Source organism: Peromyscus leucopus, chromosome 2 (assembly GCF_004664715.2).
Source record: "Peromyscus leucopus breed LL Stock chromosome 2, UCI_PerLeu_2.1, whole genome shotgun sequence".
Taxonomy (NCBI): Eukaryota; Metazoa; Chordata; class Mammalia; order Rodentia; family Cricetidae; genus Peromyscus; species Peromyscus leucopus.
The window spans coordinates 18,736,456-18,759,910 of record NC_051064.1 but is presented as its reverse complement, the minus strand read 5'-3'; positions in this window follow the sequence as shown (position 1 = coordinate 18,759,910).

Genomic DNA, 23,455 nt, shown 5'->3' with positions numbered 1-23,455 from the left:
TGACTGTAGATAAGACGCATAACCATTTAAGGTAATGCAAGATCACAAAGCCCAGTGTGCCAGGGCCAAACTCGAGTCATGTTGCTGAATTTATAAAGTTAAACCCAAATCAGGCCATTCTCTTCCATTGCGCCAGCTGCTTCTGTGAGTGTGCCGTGCATGTCGGGTCTCCGGATGGCACATTTCAGTCTGTGTTCTGTTGTTCTGGCAGCTTTGTTGCCATGTGCAGGGAGTTGCCATGAAACAGCCTCACAGTGACAATCAGGAATGGCTGCGGGGTCCAGTGCTTCCAGGAGTGATGTATGTAACTTGGAGCTCAGAAGAGGTATGCCATGGCTGAAGTGACAGGCGTTCTTATGGATTTAACAAGGAACCATGAGCCTCGGACTATCAGGTAGCCACACTGGGAGGTTCACCTAAATTGATAAATTCTTGAAAGCTTTGTCTAGCCCCATTTTAGAAGGTAATTCAGTAGATGGCATCCATAGACATTTTGCAAAGGTCATTCACATTGATCTGGTAGAAGAGACACATCCCTAGTTCCTAGCATGACACATAGTTGAACACCAAAAAAAGGATGTAAGTAATGAGACAGAGACACACAGCTGATGTCATGAGGAGCCTTTCATCTCCGTTCATTCACTTCTTTGTCATTACTCAATTGTCTGCTCTGGGCCAAGGACTATACTTCCTGGAAATACAGAAATGATAAATGTGCCCCTTTCTTTCAAGAGTGCTTGCAGCTAGTGGGAGAGATAGGCCTATGTGTAAGCAATGAGATCTAGCTGTGGTCATACAGGAGGTATTGTGGGATTTCAGAGAGAATATGGGTTCACAAGGAAGTCCAGGTGAGTATTGCAGGCATGGTTGGGATGCATTGAAGGGTGTATAGGATTTTGTCAGACTGAAAGGTTATTGTAAGGTTCCAAACAGGGGAATTCCATGTGCAGAGATAAACTGAGGAGAGGAATTAAGAATTTGGAAAATGACAAGTGATCTAACATGGTTCAGTACTTAAATTTAGAAACACCACAGTGAGAAAAAAACCAAAAACTCTCTACAAAATATGTAAGCATATTCCAATGGAAAGCTATTCATCCTCAGTGTGTTTAGCATCAACCAAATCAGTAAGGACAGAGGCAGTCTAGGACTAATAACAATAAGACAATTTGAGTTCAAATAGCATGTTGTATGATTCCAGTCAGTTCCAAAACTAAGAGTTTCTCATAAATCTTGGTGGACTATGTCTGGATTTTGATATTCCAGTCACAGTACATGTCATATGTAAATAAATGTGTTAAGTTGCATCGAGTAACACCTAATCAAGGGTTCAGACATGTCAGCAAATCCTTCAGTTAGGCTCATAATGGCATGAAATCAGCAATGCATCTCAAGTATTGGTAATGTCTGAGAAATGGGTGGAACGCACTGATATCTGCCCTGTCTGTAGAATAGAGTGGTCCCCATAGAATGGTGCCTGCAAGAGTTGGCACATAGGACTTGTAGCTCAAGAGTGACAACTGAAAATTCGCAGACAGCCCAGGGAAGGTGGACTGAACTTACTGCTCATCTGTAGTTTTGAAGAGATCAACTAGCAAACACTGAAAATTCAGATTTGGGTGTGTTAAACGTCAAATAATTGTGCAATCAGTGCAGTTACCAAACCCTAAGTGATCAAATAAGTAAAAATTAGAGGAGGACTGCCAAAAACTGAGTCTTGATTAGACAGAAATGTCCAACAATCCTTTAGAGAGAAACACAAGTTTCTATGAACTTCCTCAACACTTTTCTTAGAATGAGGTTGTGGTCGTTTGAATAAAAATGGCCCCATAGGCCCGAAGGGAGAGGCACTATTAGAGGTGTTACCTTGTTGGAGTAGGTGTGACTTTATCGGAGGAGAAGTGTCACTAGGGGGTGGGCTTAAGGTCTCAGAAGCTGAAGCCAGGCCAGTGTGTCCCTGTCACTTCCTGCTGCCTGTGGACCCAGACGTAGAGCTCTCAGCTACCTCTCCAGCACCATGTCTGCCTGTGTGCCACCATGCTTCCTGCCACAATGATGAACTAAAACCTCTGAACTGTAAGCCTGCTCCAACTAAATGTTTCCTTTATAAGGGTTGCTATGGTCGTAGTGCCTCTTTATGGCAATAGAAACACTAGCTAAGACAGAGGTCATACTCAAATACTGTAGACTATGAAATCATATGGGGGAATTGGGAGGCAAAAGAGCTGAAAATCAGAGAATGGCCTAAAAATGTCAAGGAATTTGAAGATGATACAAACACTATAACTTTCACTCACATAAACAATTCAGTTGAAAACTGAATATTCTGTTTCTAAAGCTTATTTTTTTTTTTAAAGAAAGTGTGCTGTTGGGGACTAAACCCAGGTCCTTGTATACACTAGGCCAGTTCTAGTAACTCCCTACCACTGAGTTACATTCCCATTTCAGATCTGCAAGTTTTTTAACAGGCTTGATCTGATCTGAGCTTATGAACTGACTTGCATATCAACACTGAAATATAATTAAATACCAATCTGGCCCTTTAAAAAAGCAACTTGGGAAGATGGAAAATACCAAAGCAGTTAGATTAGAACAGGTAGCTCCTTTTTCCCAGTTCATTAAACTAGCCGGGAAATTGTCACAAACACTTGTATGGATTCATAGTTCAGCTGGGGCTCTTGTTTTGTTCAAGGGTAGTTATCATCCATTTGCCACAACCAGGACAAAAACTGCGTTTGTGTCTCTGTTTCATTTGAGAAACAGAAGAGAACGGCTTTACAGAAGCTCTTAACTTGCACTGTTCTGAACTCTTTCTGTGACTGCCAAACCCAGTGGGTTAAAGGACCAGTGACAGTGAAGTCCCCACACTCCTGTGCGTGCATCTGGAACTCTCTCGGGGAGTAGTTCCTAAATGTGAGCATTTGTGGATGAACGGAGCTGCTAAGGAAGGCGCTGGGGTGGCAGTGGAGGGGAGGTTTGGCAGTTAAGAGCATTGGCCTCTCTTCCAGAGGACCCCAGTCAGGCTCCCAGCCCCACTGGGTGGCTCCCAAGTGTCTGTAACTCCAGTTCAAGGAGACCCAGTGCCCTCTTCTGGTCTCCTCAGGCACTGGGTTACTCATTCAGAACCTTTACAAACAAGCCGGCAAAACAGCCCCACACACAAATAAAATAAATCCATTTAGAGAAAAATTTAAGAAAGGGTGTTGAGGAAGTTGCATAGAGTTTCCACCCTATTTCTTGTAGATGAGTAGATTTACAACCAGTATCTATACTGAGATAATCTTATATTTTAGTTAATTTTGACCATTTCATACATGTATATAATATGCTGTGATCATATCCCCCCCACCACAGCCCTCTCTGAGTCCCCTCCCTTCTGACCTTCTTCTAAACTGGTCCCCATCCTGCTTTCATATCCTGTTTATTCACCAAGTTTAAATAGGGTTGCTTGCACAGGCATGAGTAGAGGAGCTTTTTATTGGAGCATGGACAACTTACTTGTGGTTATACTACTGGGGGGAGGAAAAGGTTTCTACCTCTTCCTCCCAAACGCCACTAGTTGTCCACAGTTCCTTGGGGAGGGATGAGATCCTGCATTCATAATGGAATTTCATATATATATATATATATATATATATACATATATATATATATATATATAAAAATTTATTTTACATCCCCTCCCTCCTCTCTTCCCAGCCCCTCACCCCAACCCCCCCCCACTCTGTTCCCATCCCCAATCCACTCCTCTTCCATTCTGTTTAGGAACAGACAGATCTCCCATAAGTATCAACAAAACATGGCATATCAAGTTGCAGTAAGACTAACCACCTCTCTATGTATTAAGACTGGGCAAGGCAACCCAGTATGAGGAGTAGGGTCCCAAAAGCAAGTAAAAGAGTTGGAAACAACCCCTGTTCCCACTGTTAGGAGTCCCACAAGAGGACCAAGCTGCACAACTGTAACATATGTTCAGAGGTCCTAGATCAGTCTCATACAGGCTCCCTGGTTCAGTCTCTGTGAGCCCTCATAAACCCAAGTTAGTTGATTCTGAGTTTTCTTGTGGTGTCCTTGAACCACAGCCTCTGGCTCCCATAATTCTTTCTCTCCCTCTTCTGTGGGACTCCCTGAACTCCGCCTAATGTTTGGTTGTGGGTCTGCATCATGAATTTCCAAGGGCCCAATGTTGTTCAGGTCTTGTGTAGGGGGCCACAGCTGTTGTGTGCTCATGACTGCTATGGCCACGTCATGTCCACTAGAACTCTTCCCCACCCCTTACTCTTACAGTCTTTCATCTTCCAATTCTTTGATGTTCTCTGATCCTTGGAGGAGGTGATAGAGATGTTCCAGTTAGGGATGAGCACTTAACAGTCACTTATTTTCAGCATGTTGACCAGTTATGGGTCTCTGTGGTAACCATAGCCCACCGCAAAAAGAAGCTTCTCTGACAGAGGCTGAGCTCAACGCTACTCTATGAGTTAAATATAAATATTTAGAAGGCCATTTGACTACATATCCATTGAGCAAAACATCAATAGTTAACTCCCCACTCTGACCTGTGATTTCCTCAGTCATGAGCTTGTGACCAGGTTTATAATACCAGTACTGGAAATAAGTTCCTTCCTTTGAAGTGGGCTTCAAATCTGATCAAAACATTGCTGGTTATCTCCAAAACAGTATACCACCATTGCACCATAGTGCAATCCAGGTATTTTAACACCCAGGGGTCGCACCTGGTAAGACTGATAACTTTATCTTCCAGCAGCCTGAGGCAAAGCACCTTCTGTCATTATGAATAGAAGCTACAGAGCAGGAAGCTTCCTGCTCAGTCCCAGCTTGATTTCTCTGTGTCCTGTATCCAAAGTGTGTGCTGTATTCAGCAATGAGGTCTTTACCATTTATTTCTGGCAGGCAACTAAGAGCAATGGTAGTAGTCTGTATTATGTCAGGAGCCTCTGCGTCCTCCCTGGTCACAACTCATAAAGAAGTATCCCATACCTAGCAATGGGATTTTGCTTAAACAATCTTATTTTTATAAGAATATCTTGACATGAAAAATTAACAAAAAGCATAATCTAAAAAATACTGTCTTGAAATTTGTATATAAGTACTTTATGAAAAAGTGTTTTAGAACATCTTTGCTTTCCTAGTTTTGCTATCAGTCCAGCATTCCTGTTCAGTGCCTACCAGCTTGGGGATGTAGCACATACATGATTCTGAAGCAGATGCTGCAGAATTCTAAAACCCATATTTGTTAGTTAGATATTCAGCTTTACCTAGGCAGACTCTATAGTCCCAGATTTACCATTTTAATGAGATCAACTATAAAACTGCTGGAATTTTGAGGCTTCTGTAGAACTGACAGGTGTATTCTCTCACTCCACCCACAAAACAAAACTTCTACAGCCAGTATGCAATGCTCTATTTGCATCTTGAGAAGCAGAAGATTAAACTTTAGCAGTCATTTGTTTGTTTACTGGGTCATTCAAATACACGGTGAACTTGGATTCAGTGTCTCTAGGTCCTGAGGCACTGTGCTAACTCACAGTGGTGTCAAGATGAAGAAAGGCCCCAGATAGTTTGGACTGACTCAAGACTATGGCTAGTTAATGGAAGAGTTGGGACTGGAGCCTGGCATTCTGACTAGACATTCTGTGCTGCTCTGGAAGTCATGCTGCCCGCTCTGTCTTTTCCTCCACTGTGAATAGTCCTCTTCTACACATAGCCCTGGACTCCCCTGTGCAAGATCTGAGCTTCCATGTGACTGGATTGAGACCCATGGAATTTCAGATGGCTCTGATTAAGTGTGCCTTTCTTGGACATTCGTTAGATATGTGTTTAGGGTGACTGAACTCTGAAACAGTGTCAAAGGCATAGGTGGGGAAAGAACCCTAAAGATCCAGAGGGGACTCTCTGAGACAGTGAGTAAAACAAAAGGCCTGTAGGGAATCATGAAATACAAGCCCTTAGCTGACTCCCCCCGACACATACACATCCTAAGCAGGTTCTCAAGACATTCCTCCAGAGATCTGTAGCTGTGGGTGTGTGCTCCACCCCCACCCCCAAGAAGAAACCTACTAAGTGCAATTTCCTTCAATGCCTTTTGTTTTGGAAATACTTCAGATTACCACCTGCTCCTCTCACCCTTCATGTATCTTTGAATTGACCTATTGTTCGTCTTTGCTTAATACCTCACTATCTAGTTTAAAGTCATAATCTCAGGAGGTCTCAGATTCTTGTGTTCATGTGCTCAAGGGTTATTCCTAGTCTTTACTCACCAGTCTGTGATTACCTAATTGCATGGTAATTACAATTTTGAATATCATATATATGCTATATATGCAATATACATATATATGGATAACATATGTTACAATGTAACCAATTTTTTGCAATGATAAAACTTACACCTGTTTCATAAGCCTGCCATACTGAGACTTAGAAGCCAGAGGCAATTTATAAGTAGATATAAGTATTTGTAATATGTCTGACACCATGCCAGATGAATGAATCATTATGTAATTTCTAAAGACAGTTTTAGAGTTAAGAAGAAAGGAGAAAAATTAGTTTCACCCCTCTTAACTCCAGTATATTCTGTGCAGTGGCCTGACTAAGCGATTCTTTTTTTTCCCCTGAAAGTAGAAAATGCTTTGTGTCACATAGAAATACACTAATGGGATGGCATTGGATTCCCCTTGAAAGGGACCAGTTCAGAAGAAAACATTCAAGAAATCCATTGCCCAACATCAGTCAAGGTGGCTACTTAGGCATATAAATGCTTACCCCACATCCCTGGCAGGTGAGAAGCTATGCAATTCACTTGGCCTTTTCACTGACTGTACAAGGCTCTCTGTAAGGAATGCTTCTGCCATCCCCTGCATGTGAACTCTCTTTCACTGACTGTACAAGGGTCTCTGTAAGGAATACTTCTGCCATCCCCTGCATGTGAACTCCACAGCTTGTCTGAGCCAGTATTTACTCTGTCTGAAGGCACAGAAATACATGAGTAGGTTCTTCATGATGTAGAGAATGCGGACTTGGCAATCAAGTCCATGTGGCTCTCAGTGATATCCCCAGATTTCACCTCAATGGATACTGAGTATGTGCACCTTCAAATAGCCCTAACTCATGCAAAACCTACCATCACAGTTTTCAAAGATGCCTTGTATGAGTTAGACTGTCAACAAATATTTGTGGAATAAAATCAGAATTAAATGAATTGAAGAGGACTTTTCGCAGCCATGAGTGGTTACCATCCCCTCATACTATGTGCTGATGACACTTATGCTCTCTGGTAAGGTGAGGCCTCCATGCCATAGACTTGGTCAGTAACCAATGCCTCTCTTTAAGCTTTCCCACTTGGCTTGTTCTAAAATATAATAAAAGCCTACCTATATGAGAATTATAGGAACAAGATGAGTTTGGAGAAGCATGTTCTCCAATCAGCTATTGTAATTAGAGTATCTACCCAGATTCTTGAATGAGAGTCATTTTTCAGCTTATGCAAGCCCTCCATCCTTTGCTAATTCCTATTTATTTCTGAGTTGAATAATAGCAAGCAGAAGGTAAGTCATCGAATTTCCCCCTCACCAAAAGAACAAGGACCCTGAATCCTAGCATCTCAAGACCCTGACACTAATGATGCACCCCTAACCACTTCGATCAAAAAAGTAGAAGGAAGTAGATGCTGCTGTGGGGAGGGTAGATTCTGAATGAAACCTTCAGGAATCTTCCAGAGTCAGCTGAAATTATGCATAGAGGAAGCTGGTGCCAGCTCCTATCACGCCTTGGGAACATACACCCTGTAACAAGGATGGAGAGGGAAGACAGACTGGATGTGGAAGCAGGTGCAGGAGACTGAGGGCAAGGGCACTGTGTCCGAGACTGACCTTCCCTGCTCCAAAGGATGAGAAAGCCCTAATGCCGAAGGGATTTATCTGACTAACAAGCTCTTATTTCAAAATGCAATTACCCATGGGATGATTAAGTCTACAGCACTGGGGATTGCATTAAACTCAATTAAGTCTCCTGTAACCTGAGTCATTATTTTGGAACAGAAAATTTTAAAAGTGCACATTCTGGTTAAAGAAAGATGAATGATAAAACAATCTTGGACAGCATTTCCCAAATCTGCTGCCTAAGAACCATCAAAGGACTTTGTGAAAATCATAGATCCTCTGTCTCTTCTCCTGACTTCATCTCACTCTGACTCAGGAAGGGCTGGAGTGGGGGCCAGGAATGGGCATTTATAAAAGCTTCCTGCGTCATTCAGTGATGCTGGCTCGGGCACCAGCTTGGAGGATATCCAAACCTTGAAGGCTGGTCCATTGCCCTTGACCCATCTTCACAGTCTGTTCATCAGCTTGACAAACACTAAACTTGATCTTACATCAACTTTATCTTGTAATGGTAATGGTCTGGGTGGGAAGCATACATAAACCAGAATGCCAGTTCAGTAATTACAAGAAGGGGTCGCTGTTCTCAGAGATCAAAATGTTCATGTTTGCCACGCAGAGAACCTGAACAAGAAAAGTTTTCATTGGATAGTTGCCTGCTGTTCATCTGCAAAAGCACATGAAAGGAATGCTCCAAAAGGCATTTCCACTCAGGTCCCAGAGCATAGTGAATGATCTTAGGACTGGATGCCCTGGCCTAGATCTCTTTAACCTTGGTCCCAAAAGGAGAGACACTGCCAAATTCTTGCCCCCTGGTATTTTTTCCTAGATTTTATGACAACCACTATTTTCCTTGCTAATGTTACTTGCCCTTCACTGATGCATCTCTGGCCACTTTTAATCAATCTGTCCACACCCATTCAAATCTCCTGGGTGACTCCTTAGATCAGCGGTTCTCAACCTGTGGGTTGTGACTCCCTTGGGGGTCAAACAACCCTTTCATGGCGGTTGCCTGAGACCATCAGAAAACACAGATATTTACATTACAATTCATAACAGTAGCAAGATTACAGTTATGAAATAGCCATGAAAATAAATTTATGGTTGGGGGTCATTACAACATGAAGAACTGTATGAAAGGTTCACAGCATTAGGAAGGTTGAGAACCACTGCCCTAGATGATTAAATGTTCCTCTATCACTCTCTCTGATTTGATGCTTAGCCTAGGGAAGCTTGTACCCAGTGCTACTGGCCCAGGGACGGCCGAGGGGAATAAGTAATGAGTGTAACTGAAGTAATAAGAAGATCAAAAAAAGTGTGAATGGGTTCAGAAGCAGACTAGAGCAAAAGGATGGAAAGTGATTTGGGCTGAGAACTGGAGTGTGGTAACTGTCCCGGTTAGGGGTACTGTTGCTATGATTAAACACAGTGACCAAAAGCAAGTTGGGGAGAAAAGGATTTTATTGCTAACACTTCCACATTGTAGTCTGCCAGAGTCCAGCCATGACTCGTGTTCAGGTCCTGAGGTGGTGAAGGGCATCGGCTCAAGACAAACTTCTGACCACCAAGTGGGTTGCACTCTAGTGGCCCAGAATAGCTCAGGCCACATGGCCTCTGACCTCAGCATGGTGTCCAGTGGCAGTACAGACCACAGACAAGGTCCTCTGCTGCAGCATGGGCCATGGACACCATCATAGCCCTCCACTCCACTGCTACTGTTCATGGTGCTCATCCCACCGTACTGACATCTCCAAAATGTTGGGCTGCACTTTCACCAATAGCCTCTGTGGGTTCTCTTCTGGGACTTCATCCCTGCCACACAGTGCTCTCCCTGACCCCTTCATGACTTCAAAAGCAGTACCACCTGGGGGACTCTTAACACTAACAAGTTCAGCTGCCAGCACAAGGTACAACCTTAGCTGCCTCTGGAACACAGCTTCTGTGTTCTGACCTTGCAGAAACACTTACCTCAATGATGCTAGCCTCTTTTTAATCACAGCTGACTCTTCAACCCCAGCTGACCAGCATCCACTGTCCCAGCAAAGCAAAAGTTTTACTTTGGTGGTTCTTGTCTCTTCTTAGTAGATTCTTCAGCCCCAGGTGACCAGATACCTCAGATTCTTCAGGCAATGGCTCCATCTTAGGTAGGGTTACTATTGCTATGGTAAAAACACCATGACCAAAAGCAAATTGGGGAAAAATGGGTTCATTTGGCTTATCCTTCCTCATCATAGTCCATCATTGAAGGAAGTCAAACAGGAACTCAAATAGGGAAGTAACCGGGAGGCAGGAGCTGATGCAGAGACCATGGAGGAGTGCTCCTTACTGGCTTGCTCTTCATGGCTTGCTCAGTCTGCTTTCTTATAGAACCCAGGACCACCAGCCCAGGTGTGGCTCTACCACAATGGGCTGGGCCCTCCCACATCATTCACTAATTAAGAAAATGCCCTATAGGCTTGCCTATAGCCCAATTTTATGGAGGCATTTTCTCAGTTGAGGGTCCCATCTCTCAAATGATTCTAGCCTATGTCAAATTGTCATAAAACTAGCCAAACTGGGCTTTATATATTCATCATATTAACAGGCCCTGACTAACTATAGGAATCAGTGTGTGGTTTTGTAAGCTTTTGCTATGAATAATTATTAGACAAAATACTCAGCTAGATAATTTAAGAACTCCTCCAGCCGGACGTGGTAGCTCACGCCTTTAACCCCAGCACTTGGGAGGCAGAGCCAGGCATATCTCTGTGAGTTCGAGGCCAGCCTGGGCTACAGAGTGAGTTCCAGGAAAGGCGCAAAGCTACTACTACCAGGAGAAACCCTGTCTCAAAAAACAAAAACAACAAAAAAAAGAACTCCTCCACTACTAAATATGAGGAATACTAGATAAAATAAGACAAATATTTACACATTCACTCTTTTTAATGACATAAGTTTTTTAAATGAAAAGATGAGCTCAGAAAATCCCCAGGCAGTAACAATAACAGGAGAAATAAAAACCAGTGAAACTTAGTAAGAACTGAAGGTGCCGCAAGGAAGGGGCTTCCCTGCTGAACCTCCTGCAAGCAGGAGATAAAGCTTGGGCCTGGAGGCAGGAAATCAGAACTAAAACCCAACATGAAGCCAGATGATGCAGTACAGAATTCGAAAGAAATGAACAGAAAACAACCCATCAGCTTCAGAAGGGGGTTAAAAATATTCCGTGACACCCTCTGGTGTCCAAATTCTTGCCTATGGCCTCCTGGAAACTTTATGTCGCCATGAAAGCATACAGTGTGGCACTCACAGCTGCTGCCCAATCCTGGCATGACTCCCAAGCAAACACAACACTTCCGCCACCCCAGGTGGGCCCTGCAGGGGTTTTCAAAGATTACATCCCAAGTGAAGGCAAACCGCTACTGTAAAATAGTACAGCATATGGGGAATCGTACTATGGAAGAGGATCAACAAATGGCACAGGGGCAGATTTAGAGCTTTGAAACACTATAATTCATGAAAGAGAATTATTTTTGGAAACGTTTTTTAAATAGGACTTAAGGGAGAAAGTGGGAGAGTCTGAAGAAATGACTGGGCTGTTTGGCAATGGAATGAAGCAGAACTTTTAGAAATCAAAGCTAAACAAGAACTGAAAGTCTATGGCAGAGAAAATCTCTGTATACCATATATCTAACAAGCCACTTGTATCCAGAATACATGAAGAATCTTCTAAACCCAACAGTAAGAAAACATCTTGATATTCAAATAGTAGAAAGATGGCAAAGAAAAACTTGAAAAGAACCAACAGTGCTGGGTTTTAGAGAAGTGCAGCTTAAAACCATGTGAGAAATAACCTCATGCCTGCTACAATGGCCAGCATGAAAAAGAAAATCCCCTGACAATGCTAAGTGCTGACAAGGATGCACAGACGCCAGATCTGTTGGATATTGCAGGTGACAGTGTAGTGGTACAGTCACCCTATAAATCAGCTTTTGTGTTTAGAAAATTAAACGCACAATTGTATGACAATCAACATGGCTGTTCATACAGAAACGTAGCCTAGATGTTCATGAAGCTCTATGTAATCTCACAAATCCAGACACATCTTACTTGCCCTTCAAAAGGAGGAGAAAACAACCTCTGGCCATACAATAAATGCTACTTAGCAATGAAAAGAGATGAGCTGTGATACACATGACTTGGATTGCTCTTTATATCACAGTGCTAAGTGAAAATACCAGCCTTGACAGGTCACATGTACTGTGCATTTCTGTTTATGGAGATCTCTCAAAGTGCAGCCAGTTGGAGAGGGAAAGCAGCTGAGTGGTCATTACAGGACAAAAAAAGGAAGGCAGTTCTATGAAGACACAGACAGGAAGGAGTTCATTTGTAAAAATGGGTCAATTCTGTATGTCACTTGTGGTGGTGGTTACATGGATTTATAGTTTTAACAAATGTTATCATAAGTATATGCAAAGGTACTGATATATAAGTATAGGCATAAACTGTGACTTCTATATTGTATCAGATAGCATGGTACCAATCAACATCTTGGCTTCAACATTGCATTATTATAGGGTGACACTGGGGGAGCTGGATTGTGAGTGTGTGGAAACTTAATCTACTATTTTTTACAACTGACAGTGATTCTATAATACTGAAAACTAAGGTTACTTCAGTATATATGAAATTCAATGGATAGGCTGTAAGCCAAAAAGAAAAGAGGGGCTGGCAAGATGGCTTAGTGGATAAAGGCACTTGCTATACAAGCCCAGTGACATAAGTTTGGTGCCCAGTTTTCCGCTGACCTCCGCACACATTCTGTGGTACACACACTCACACACATACAAGGAACCCACACACAATAATAATTTTAGAAGAGGAAAATAATTAATGAACTGAAAGATTGATTTGAAAAAACTATCTGAATTTAGCTCAGGGAAATGAAGAGATATAAATATAAGCATCAAAGGAAGGAGAACAAAGTGAGATGCCCAACATAAATCTAATGTGGTTATCATTGTTATTGCATAGATCCCAGGCTGGCCTCAAACTGGTTATATCGCTGGGGATGACCTTGAACTTCCAGTCATCCTGCATCCACTTCCTGAGTACTGGGATTACAGGGGTGTGTTACCACACCTAGTTCTTTCAGGGCTGGGGATTGAACCCAGGGCTTTGTGCATGCTAGGCAAGCACCTATCCACTGAGATACATCTTCAGCCTCACTGATGAGGTTTTATAAGAGAATAACTAGAAAAAAATAAAGGAAAGAGAATATTTTAATACATAATAGATGAGAAACTTATAAATTTCGTTAAAAAATATAACCCTGAAGATTTAAGAAGCACAGCCATTTATAAACAGAATAAAATAAAGCAATTTGTAAACATAGTGACTAAAGAATACCAAAGAAAAAGTTTAAAAATAGCTTGTGAATTTTGTCCATTGCTAATCATAATTGTCTTTTAAGTGAGAAATCCATCCCCGGTTATCATCTTGTGTTTACCCCTGAACTCCCTGAGCCAAATGCACTGAAACCTCGACCATACAGCACCGGTTTCTTGGGGGAAAATTACAATAGACCCTGTACTGTAAAAACAGTGCAGTGTCATAATGGGAGCAATAGGCACTGAGTAGGCAGGCACAGGGTTCGAGCTGGGAGGAAACTTGAGAAACACAAGCCAGTCTGTAGAGTGTCACTTAGCTTGTTTCCACTGCTATAAACAACAAGTAAATCCAGCTCACTGATTGCATAAACCCGGCCCTGGTACCAGTTCACATAATCCATGGAGTGTGGAAGGGCACAGGATCAGTCCATGCGTTCCTTCTTCTTTAACTACCAGCACAGCACTGAGCTGAGAAAACAAACTCTGAAAGATCACATAGGCCCTGTCTATCTTCACCTCTTATAACTAGTAGCTGTAACTTTTCAGCATCTCAGGCAGTTCTGGTGGAAATGCCAGCCTTGTGGTGACCTACAATATAGAGTAGTGGGGCTGGCACTTGAAAGGTTCTCTTTCAGAGTTTTCTTTTTACCCACCTCTAAATGTCTAAAAATGGAAGCACAATATGTTGTTTATCTCATAAGAAGTAGAGTGGTATCACTCTATAGTTCACAGATGTTTATTTTTATCAGCATAAGCTGTAGGGAGAATGGAAGTCATTGCTTCATGTATTTTCCATAAACACTTACTGGGAGTGATCTTTGTCAAATTAGAGAAGACACTCCTTGAGAAGAGGCTGTAGGAGAATTCAACAGCTTGTTGAATTCTTTTGGTGAACGAGTGCATCAGACTTTTACAAAAGCAGATACACGTGCATTGAGCGTGCACTTAAGAATGTGCAAGAAATGAACTTCCATGCACAAGTGCTCTTACATGGGACTTCAGTGATTGTCCTCATTGGAAACCTTCTCAGTACTGTATTAGCCATGGGTTCTGACTGACAAAGGCATTCCCACAGGCTGCAGATAGAATGATTCTGAAGTTCTCAGGCCCAGAACTATGTATGACCCTGAATAACTATCCAGAAAGAAAGGGTGACATTGCTTTCCATACTTTAGTGTGTGGATGAGAAGGTCCTCAGGATCAATGGTTGGATCTGCTTTGTTCTGAGGATTGAAGTCATGTTGATGTCATGCAAAGAAGATTCCAAAATCACATCTCTTCCTTCCTTCCTTCCTTCCTCCCTCCCTCCCTTCCTTCCTTCCTTCCTCCCTTCCTTCCTTCCTTCCTTCCTCCCTCCCTTCCTTCCTTTCCCCTCTCTCTCTTGCTCTTTCTTTCTTCCTTCCTTCCTTCCTTCCTTCCTTCCTTTCTTTCTTTCTTTCTTTCTTTCTTTCTTTCTTTCTTTCTTTCTTTCTTTCTTTCTTTCTTTCTTTCTAGATTTGTTTTACTTTTAGTTGTGTGCATATGTATATAGGTATGTGTATGTAAGTGCAGGTGCCTGTGGAGTCCATAAGGGGGTGCTAGATTTTCTGGAGCTAGAGTTACAGGCAGTTGTTAGCCACCTTGCTTAGTTGCTGGGAACCTAAATGTAGGTTCTCTGCAGGAGCAGTTTGTCCTCTTAATTGCTGAGCAATCTCTCTAGCTTCCCTTCTCCTTTCCCCCTCTTCCTCCTTCCTTCCTTCCTTGGTGCTTGGGATGGAACTCAAGGCCTCAAGTACTCTATAATTGAGCTATATCACTGGCCCAACCAGAGGTGAGTTGGGTTTTTCATAGTTTAGTTGCATATGCTAGCTGGATAAAATAATGTATTTCATTGTGACATTTTCATACATGCATATTCTATACTTTGATTGCATTCAGCTCTTCCATTGCCTCTGTCGCACCTTTTCTCTATTCCCCCCATTTCTCTTCCCAAATAGCTTGGGTGAATTTTTAATAAGCAAAAGTTTGACCTACAATTCACAATAGAGATACATCTGCAGGACTTTCACATCATTATACAAATTGGCATTCAACTGTACTGTTTGCTCATCCCTTAGGCTTTCACGAAATCTTCCTCTCTTCCTTTCACTTCTTCCTTCATTCTCTCTTATATCATTTATTCAAATCATTAAAATCCATTCAAATCCTACCATTAAATAAAAGTAATGAGAAATGGAAAATCACTGGCAAACATAAGGAATGACTGGAAATTCTGACTAGCCAACACACATGTGTATGTTGCTGATCATCACACCAATAAACTACAGCTGGTTGACATGATGGCTGCCTTTGAAAAGTAAACATTATAGCAATAAATGTTCTAAAATGACATGAAAGTATTCTCATCCCCCCAATTTCCCAAACAGACAATTCCCATCTGGTTGTCCAGGCAGTATAGGACTCCTCCAGGTCACACCCTTGCTTTCCACAACCCTCCAGGCTGTTTATTTCTGGGCTCTCTGCAGCTGTTAGATTTCTGCTACGTAATTGCTTTTTCTTCCAGCTATCTCTCTTGTCAAGAGACCTGCTCACAGGCTCTCATATTCAGTGTGCAAAACAGGATGACTCTTGTGTTCTGTTCTTTGTGTTAATGTTGTAGTAACTTCTAGTCCTGACCAAAATATCTTCAAGGATGCTAATTACATTTCTATGGACCATCAACATAAAGTCTGTAGAATAAACGAGAACATGTGCCTCCAACTTTATCATGGCAATTTGAAATCACACGGAACAAAGGATCTTGAAGGAAGTGCAATCCCATTTAGGACTGGTCCTCATCAAAGCGTGGGCATGTGCTGAGTGCAATCTGCCTGCTCTCAGGGCATTCCTCATTTATCTCCCAGTAACCGTATGACTGACAGAGTGATACCAACGGCCATTTTCACAGACAAGAAAACTAAGGGATAAAAAGGACAAAGCATTTTCAAGTCCCCAGTTAGAATGCCCCATTGTGAATCCAGGCATCCTGGCTCCAGGGCCTGCATGTGAAGTTCTATACCACATCCTCAGGAAAGCTCTCTCTTTCCACACTGATGTATTTTAGAAGCTCATCATCCTACATACTTTATTCTAGATGAAAGAAGGAATAAGAAAGACACCTCCTTTCCCCACTTAATCCTAGTCCCATGCCAACCCCCCCCACCCCGCCACACACACACACCTCATTCCATTCTCCACAATCACAAGAAAGGGGAGAAGTCTCAAAGAGTGCCCAGCTCCATGACCACCACTTTCCCAATGAATCTCTACTAATCAAGAAGATCTGGTCTTTGTTTTCTAGATGTTTATAATTTGAACTTGGAACAATACAAGGAGGCATAGAACAAGAGCATACAGGCTGAGAGAAAAACAGAGTTTATATCAAGTTTAACAGCCAGTCTATGAGATTTAAGATGTGTAACTGGCAAGCAGCCTCCAAGGCAAGTCCAAAGTCAAGTTCCAAAAGGATTTGTCTCCTGTTGTGACAGCTGTGTAGTGGCACTGCATTTGGAACGTTTGAGTAAAGCATCTTATGATTTTATGCATCTTTTTGCCTTTCTCCGGTCAATTTCACTGTAATTTCCCACCTCCCTTTAACTGGCCATCCTCCTCTGTGTCTGCCTTTATCACCTTGGTCCAGATATCCACTTAGGGGCCCTTAGTGGGACACTTGTCTTAGAAGCGCCATTTGTACTTCATCAGTGAGTAGAGCACAGGCCTGATGGTCTCGTGTGGCACCTATCCACGGCTCCTAGTGCATCGCTCTGCAGCGGCACACAAAGCTGACTTCAGCTGCTGCTCCTCTTCTTTCTCTAATGTGCTGATATGGTCTCTAGACGAAGAAGGAGAGAGAGAGCAGCCAGAGGAGCTGGAAAACGGGAAACGTGGTCACATTGCAGGGAGGGGAGTCAGAGCAGGCAGTGCCTCCTGTTAGGAAGAACAGAACATGGATGGGAATGTGATGCTATCCATCAACAGCCTGGAGAGCATGAGAGAAAAGTACCTGAGATCACCAGCCAGAGGAGGCCAAAGAACAGCTTCGGTGAGTCAAGTTCTAGAGAAAAGCCTAACTCTGGGCATCTTCAGACAATGGAGGTGACCAAGGGCGCCGCTGCCCTCTGCTGCTAGAATTGATTTAATTAAACAGGGTAGGTTCTGGACTATTCACAGATCATCCTCCACAAATCAGGGACTTTACGCCTCTAAGTCATTTTCAGCACAGTCTTATGAAGGAGGTGTTTTCACTCATTTTACAACCAATTCTTAGACATTTTACAGTTAAAATGAAGGCTAGGCTAGGCTTGGTGGTGCCTGCCATCCTAGCTAGTTGAAAGTTTGAGTCTGGAGGATTGCAGGTTCAAGGCTAACCCAGGCATCTTAGTGAAACTATGAAAGAAGGGCCGAGGATGGGTCTCAGTGGTTGAGTGCCTGCCTAGTGTGTGAGGACTTAAATTCAATCCTGGGACAGAAAAAAAAATTGAAACCCAGGACTGAGGATGGTGGTGTAAGTCTATGATGTCCAGCACTCAAGAGGAATGAGGAGATTGGGGATGGTATGTTTGAGGCAGCCTGGGGTTCATAGCCATATCTTGTCTCAAAATAAACAACAGAATCCAGAGAAATACTGTAACTTCATAAGAAGCACAGACAGTGAAGTCCTTAGGGTCCAAGTTCCACCAGGACTGGAGCACCATTTAAGTCACTGCCCTCTTTGCCTATAACAGGATGCTTGGAGAGGAGGATGTTCTGGACAAACAAGGAAAAATGAATGGAGCCCAGTGTCAGAATTAGGTCCGGGTGATTGCAATGTCCATGCACGTTCCAGGTACAGCCCACTGCTTCTCAGATTAGACTCACTCCAAGGCTAGGGCTTGTCCTGCTACCAAGTGAAAAAAAGAACAGAGCAGTGTCATAGAGTGGAGCATTCAGAACGGAGCAGTGTCATGGGGTGGAGCGTTCAGCAAATAGTAACTTCATTTTGCAAAATACCTCCCTGAGAAGTCAGTGAAACAATCAAGTTGATCTAAGCTGAATTCATCTTTTAAGAAGTTTTACTTTTGAGATGATGTGTATGCAAAGCTTACCAGCAATTAAGTATGTATGAAATTTAAGAAACATATTTCAGGAAGGAAGTACCCACACCCATCCCAAGAGACAACTGTGGCCAACTTGTTTCAAATTATAGGAGACAATTTTCCGTGTGTTTTTCTGGAGAAGATTGTTGTGGTAAGGTGACATTCCTGCATTTTTATTCCAGAAAACAAACACATGGGAAAGAGCATCACTTGAAACTAATTATTAGAATTTGAAAGGAGACTCGAATTTAATTTTTTTTGGACATATGTGTTGAGACATTTTAAAGAAAAAATCTGAAAAGGGCATTTTCCTATTAAGGAAACTTTTTGCTACATTCTTTTTCCATTTATGTTTTCTAATTGTTTTGACTATGGAGCTTCTTTCGTTTGGCCCAAATTGAGCTGTGGGCAGTGAAGCTGGGTGGTCCTCTGAAGGCACCGTAGAAGGAAACACATTTCCGCTCTGTCTCCAGTTAGACGCAAGGGTGAGGGTAAGCTAGGCCTCCCAAATGTCAGTTTTCCCATCTGCCAACCAGGACCATATTCACTGTGAAGGTTGGTTTAAATGATAAGAGGAGACACTTATAAACTTGAAATCATTTGGTAAGAAATCTAAACTCATTGCAGAAATCTAAGACATTGTCAATGTCTCTTTCCTAAAAGGTGCTTCTAACCCATTCCTGTCAGAAATATCTTCAGGCAGTCAAAGCTGCCATGGGTTTTCTTCAGCTCATCCTCATCAGGAAACAGAATTGTGCTACTTCTCAAGAACCCTGCAGGCAAGGCTCCCCAAAAGCACTGAGATAGGAGACCTGTCTTCACTCATCTTAGGAGCTTTTGGGTGTCAGTGACTGCTTCCTGGGGGCTTCCAGGTCCCTGAGCCCTTGAAGCCCTATCATTCCGGAGTCATTTATTCCCTGGAGATTGGAGAATAGAGGAGGGATTCCACACTTCTATTTGTATATTTCCCATGGGGAAATTAAAAAAAAGAAAATCATGGCCAGCAGACTAGGAAAGCCCCTGGCATCTGAACCCTGGTCTGTGACTTTTTCAGAGTCGAGAGGTGACTCTGCAATGCTCTGCTGGCCCCTTGCAGTGATGTGCTTAGAATCAGGCCTGGCTCGCACTCAGCCAGTTACTTTCCTATTGGTGTATGCAGTGAGTCTGCTTTCTCTCCCAGGGCCAGGAGCCAAATCTCCAGCCTTGGGCTGACACAACCAGGGCCTCCCTGATCGGCACAGCCCTTAAGCTGTTAGAGTACAAGTACAGATGCAGCAGACCACAGGGAGAACACAGACTGGGAAGTCCCAGGTGTTAGGACCTAGGTTCACATTTGAGGATTACCTGGAGAAAGGTAATGCTCGATGTTTGCCAATCATCATCATCATCATCTACCATATAATAAAAATGGTTGGGGCTGGAGAGATAGCTCAGCCATTAAGAGCTCTGGCTGTTCTTCCAGAGGATCCAGGATCAATTCCCAGCACCCACATGGCAGCTCACAACTGTCTGTAACTCCAAGATCTGACACCCTCACACAGATGTGTTTCAAGACCCCATCTTGAAACTCTGAATAGTATTGAACCTTACATACACTACATTTCATTCTTACCATAGACTTTAGCAATCTCAGCATGTTAATCTCTCATTTCTGTCCTTTTCAAGTCAAGAACTGTCACCTTTTCACCAGAGAACCCCGTTACAGTTTTTCTTGGGTATGTCTGAATTACAAACATCACTACTCAAGCTTTGGAGCCATTATTAAGTAAAATAAGTGCTACTTGGGCAAATGCATTATATTCCGTGACAGTCCATCTGCAGAGATAACTACTAATGGGTAGCATATACAGTGTGGATATGTCACATAAAGATGATTGACATCCCAGAAGGGATGGAAGGCGATGGCGGGTACCATTAGACTACTCACAACAGTACACAATTTAAAACATACAAATTGTTTATTTCTGGAAATTGTTTATTTCTGGAATTTTCTATTTAATATTTTCAAACTACAGTTAACTCTAGTCAGCTGAATTCACAGCAAGTTAAACCATGAATGGGGGGGGGTGTCTTTAAATACATCATCCCATTCTTTGTAACAGTTAACCTCCCTTTTAGTCCATCTTTTGCCAGTGAGTAAACTGAGGCATGGAAGCCAATACACAAAATATTCACTGAGTACTTACTGGTTTTCAGATTTGGGGCATAGAACGCCAAGTTGCTGAAGAACTTTTGGCCAAATACCTTTCACAGTACATTGTTGCCGACAGGATCTAAGTGTAGACCTGCTTCCTTGCGGTGTTAGCCTTTTTATTCATTCACCTGTGCATTCAGTCAGTAGCAAAGCTCTGCGCACCCACTATGTGCTCGGCACTGTGCCAGTGTACGAAATGAATTGGCCTTAGGTACCTGATTCCTGTCCTCCTGGGGCTTTAACCTTCTCATCCTGCTTGGTAGACATCTTGCCAGGGTAGAAGAGCTGTCTGCCTGCTCTCAAGAAGTCATGGCCCTACCTCCAGTTCTAAGATCATTCTGTAAGGCCCTGGTTGGTTTCTAATTGAGCCAGAAGCATGGTAATAATGAATCTAGGAGATTTTTCTTTTCATTCGAGGACAAAAGCATTTTCTTTGTTAGAGAAAATGCCAGTTTTGAAGAGATGAGATCATTTATAAATGGCACGAATTTCCTGTGCCTTCCAAAGTGAGTACCCCCTAAGGTCTGGCCTCTGGCACTGCATGACACAGACCAGTGGAGGTTGAAAGGGGCTTGGCCGTGCGCTGGGCTGCGTCAGTGCCTCTCTGAGATCCACCCCCATCACGGTGCGTCAGCTGCCCACGCGTTGCTTAGGCCGAGGACGTATTTCTCTGACCTCCTTTACCGGATTGTGCGTGGCGTGTGTATAGATTTGATTAGTGTGTGTTGGATGGCTTTGATTCCTGCCGCGGCAGGAAGCTGAATGCTCTGCGCAGACGCCCTCTGCCTGCTGAAACCAAAGGGGTTGGCAGCCCCCCAGCTCCATCTGTTGACTACTTCGGGCAACTGTCTTTGGCTCTTTGAGAGCCCTCGGTCCAGAGGCTCTGACTCTAGCACTGTGACTTCGACATTAATTCAGAAATAAATTATGCATGACTAATCCTTGCATTGCAGACAATGTAATTTAGACTTTGTCCTTAATATTCAGAAAGGAAAATATGGATGCCTTTATTTCTTATTCATGTCATGTAAGAGGCGGGCTGTGTGGCTCAGGCACCAGATAGAAAAACGACTACTGCTTGTCACCTCTTCTCCTGGGGACAATTAAACCTCTTTAGGAGTCCGTTTCTGTCCTTCCTTGCTTTACCTACCTTCATGATGTCCCCAAACCCATCCATCTCCCAGCCCCTGTGGTGGTCATATCCGCCACAGTGCCAAAATGTCTGCTTTGCTGCTTAGTAAGGTTTTTGGTTTTGTTTCTTTCGGTAATTCTTCTGAAATGTTATCCTGGCTTTTGTTGTGTGTGTCAGATTTCAAGCCAATCAAATGCTTTGATACACAAGTGAACAGGTAGCTATCAGCCTTAACTTCTGCTGTTCTACAGTAAACAGGTACCGAGAATGAAGATGGAATTTTTCTTAATTTGCTTTTAGGGCAAACTTGACCTTGCCAGTCTAGATTGACAGATATAAGGTGAATTACATAACAAGAAGTTCTTGGCCTATTTTCTCACCACAACCACCACCACCCCACGAAATAGGAATGCTATTTCTTTCCTTTCTGGAAGTCGTTCAGCCGGAAGCACCTTAGAGAGCATTCCTTCTCAGTTATCAGAAGGCCTGTGTCCTAAATTAGAGCAACCAGACCTCCACTCACACGTTTGCTCCTTTTCCAAAAACAGACTTGGGCCACCCAAATCTCATAGGATTTCTGAGATTTGAATAATGTCTCTCAGCAGTACTCAGGGATTGTCTCTATTGGGTCCTAGGCAGGCACTGTATACATAACTTTACAAATGTGTAGATGAGTGAATGGTTACTATGGAGAAGCTTCATTTGGGATTTCCTAAGACGTCTAACCAATTACACTGAGTCCCTGTGCTACCTCTCCCTGGGACCCACCTTCCCTGTCCATCAGATTTCATCTACTTGTTGCTTTAAAAGCATAGCTGTTGACTGACATCAGAACACAGGAATAGCTTTCAGGAGGTGGTCTGGGGAAAAGGCATAGTCTTTGAAGTTGGGTGCACATGGATTTGAATTTAAAGGCACTTCCTGGTATGAAGCCCATGGTGAGGGAGTCAGTGACTTGTCTGGTCCCTATTTTGCTTAGCTGCAATGTAGGAAAATGAATCCCTTTGCTGAGGATCGCTGGGAAAGTTAAAGGACTTTAGGTACACAAAGTGCCTGATGCATGCATTCAGTACCTTTTGTGCATATTTCTTGTTGCACATTTGAACATCACCATACTAACTAGGTTCATAAAAGGTACCACCAACTCCATACCAGGCCGCTGATAACGGGAAACGATTCAGGAAAGATTTCCCTAACCACAGTTACGCTGTATCCACTGGTAGAAATGTTCCCCTAATAAATAGAAGACAGGATGTGAACAAAAGGCATTTTTGTTGTTTGAAATGATCAACCTCCATTTTTGTGGTGTAATTGCACATATGTGACCTTGTTTTGTGTTATATCTGTATAATATTTTCTCCTTAGACTAGCTATAATTGACTCAGTACTCATTATGGTTTCCACTAGATGCTATTCATATGAAACACTACTCCTATGGAGCGGACATTAAACTACAAATGAATGCCAGAGAAATCAAGTGACTTTCCCAGGCCCCACAGGTCTGGCTGACTGCAAGACCCCCTCATGATGTTAGTGGATGTGTGCATGTATGTTTGCATCTTTCCAAGGACTGCTCTTGCATCGTCCACTGGTTTGTGAGTTGATGAGGGCCTTTTCCAGGGTCCCAGCAAACATTTCTTGGATGCACGTACCTTCCCTTTCCTTGGGCTTCTTGTAAGCCACAATATGTCTTTGTGAATGGCTGCAAAGTTAGTGGAAGAAATGTCCCCCTTATGTGCAAAGGGTTGCTTTCACTTTGATGAAACCACCCTTGT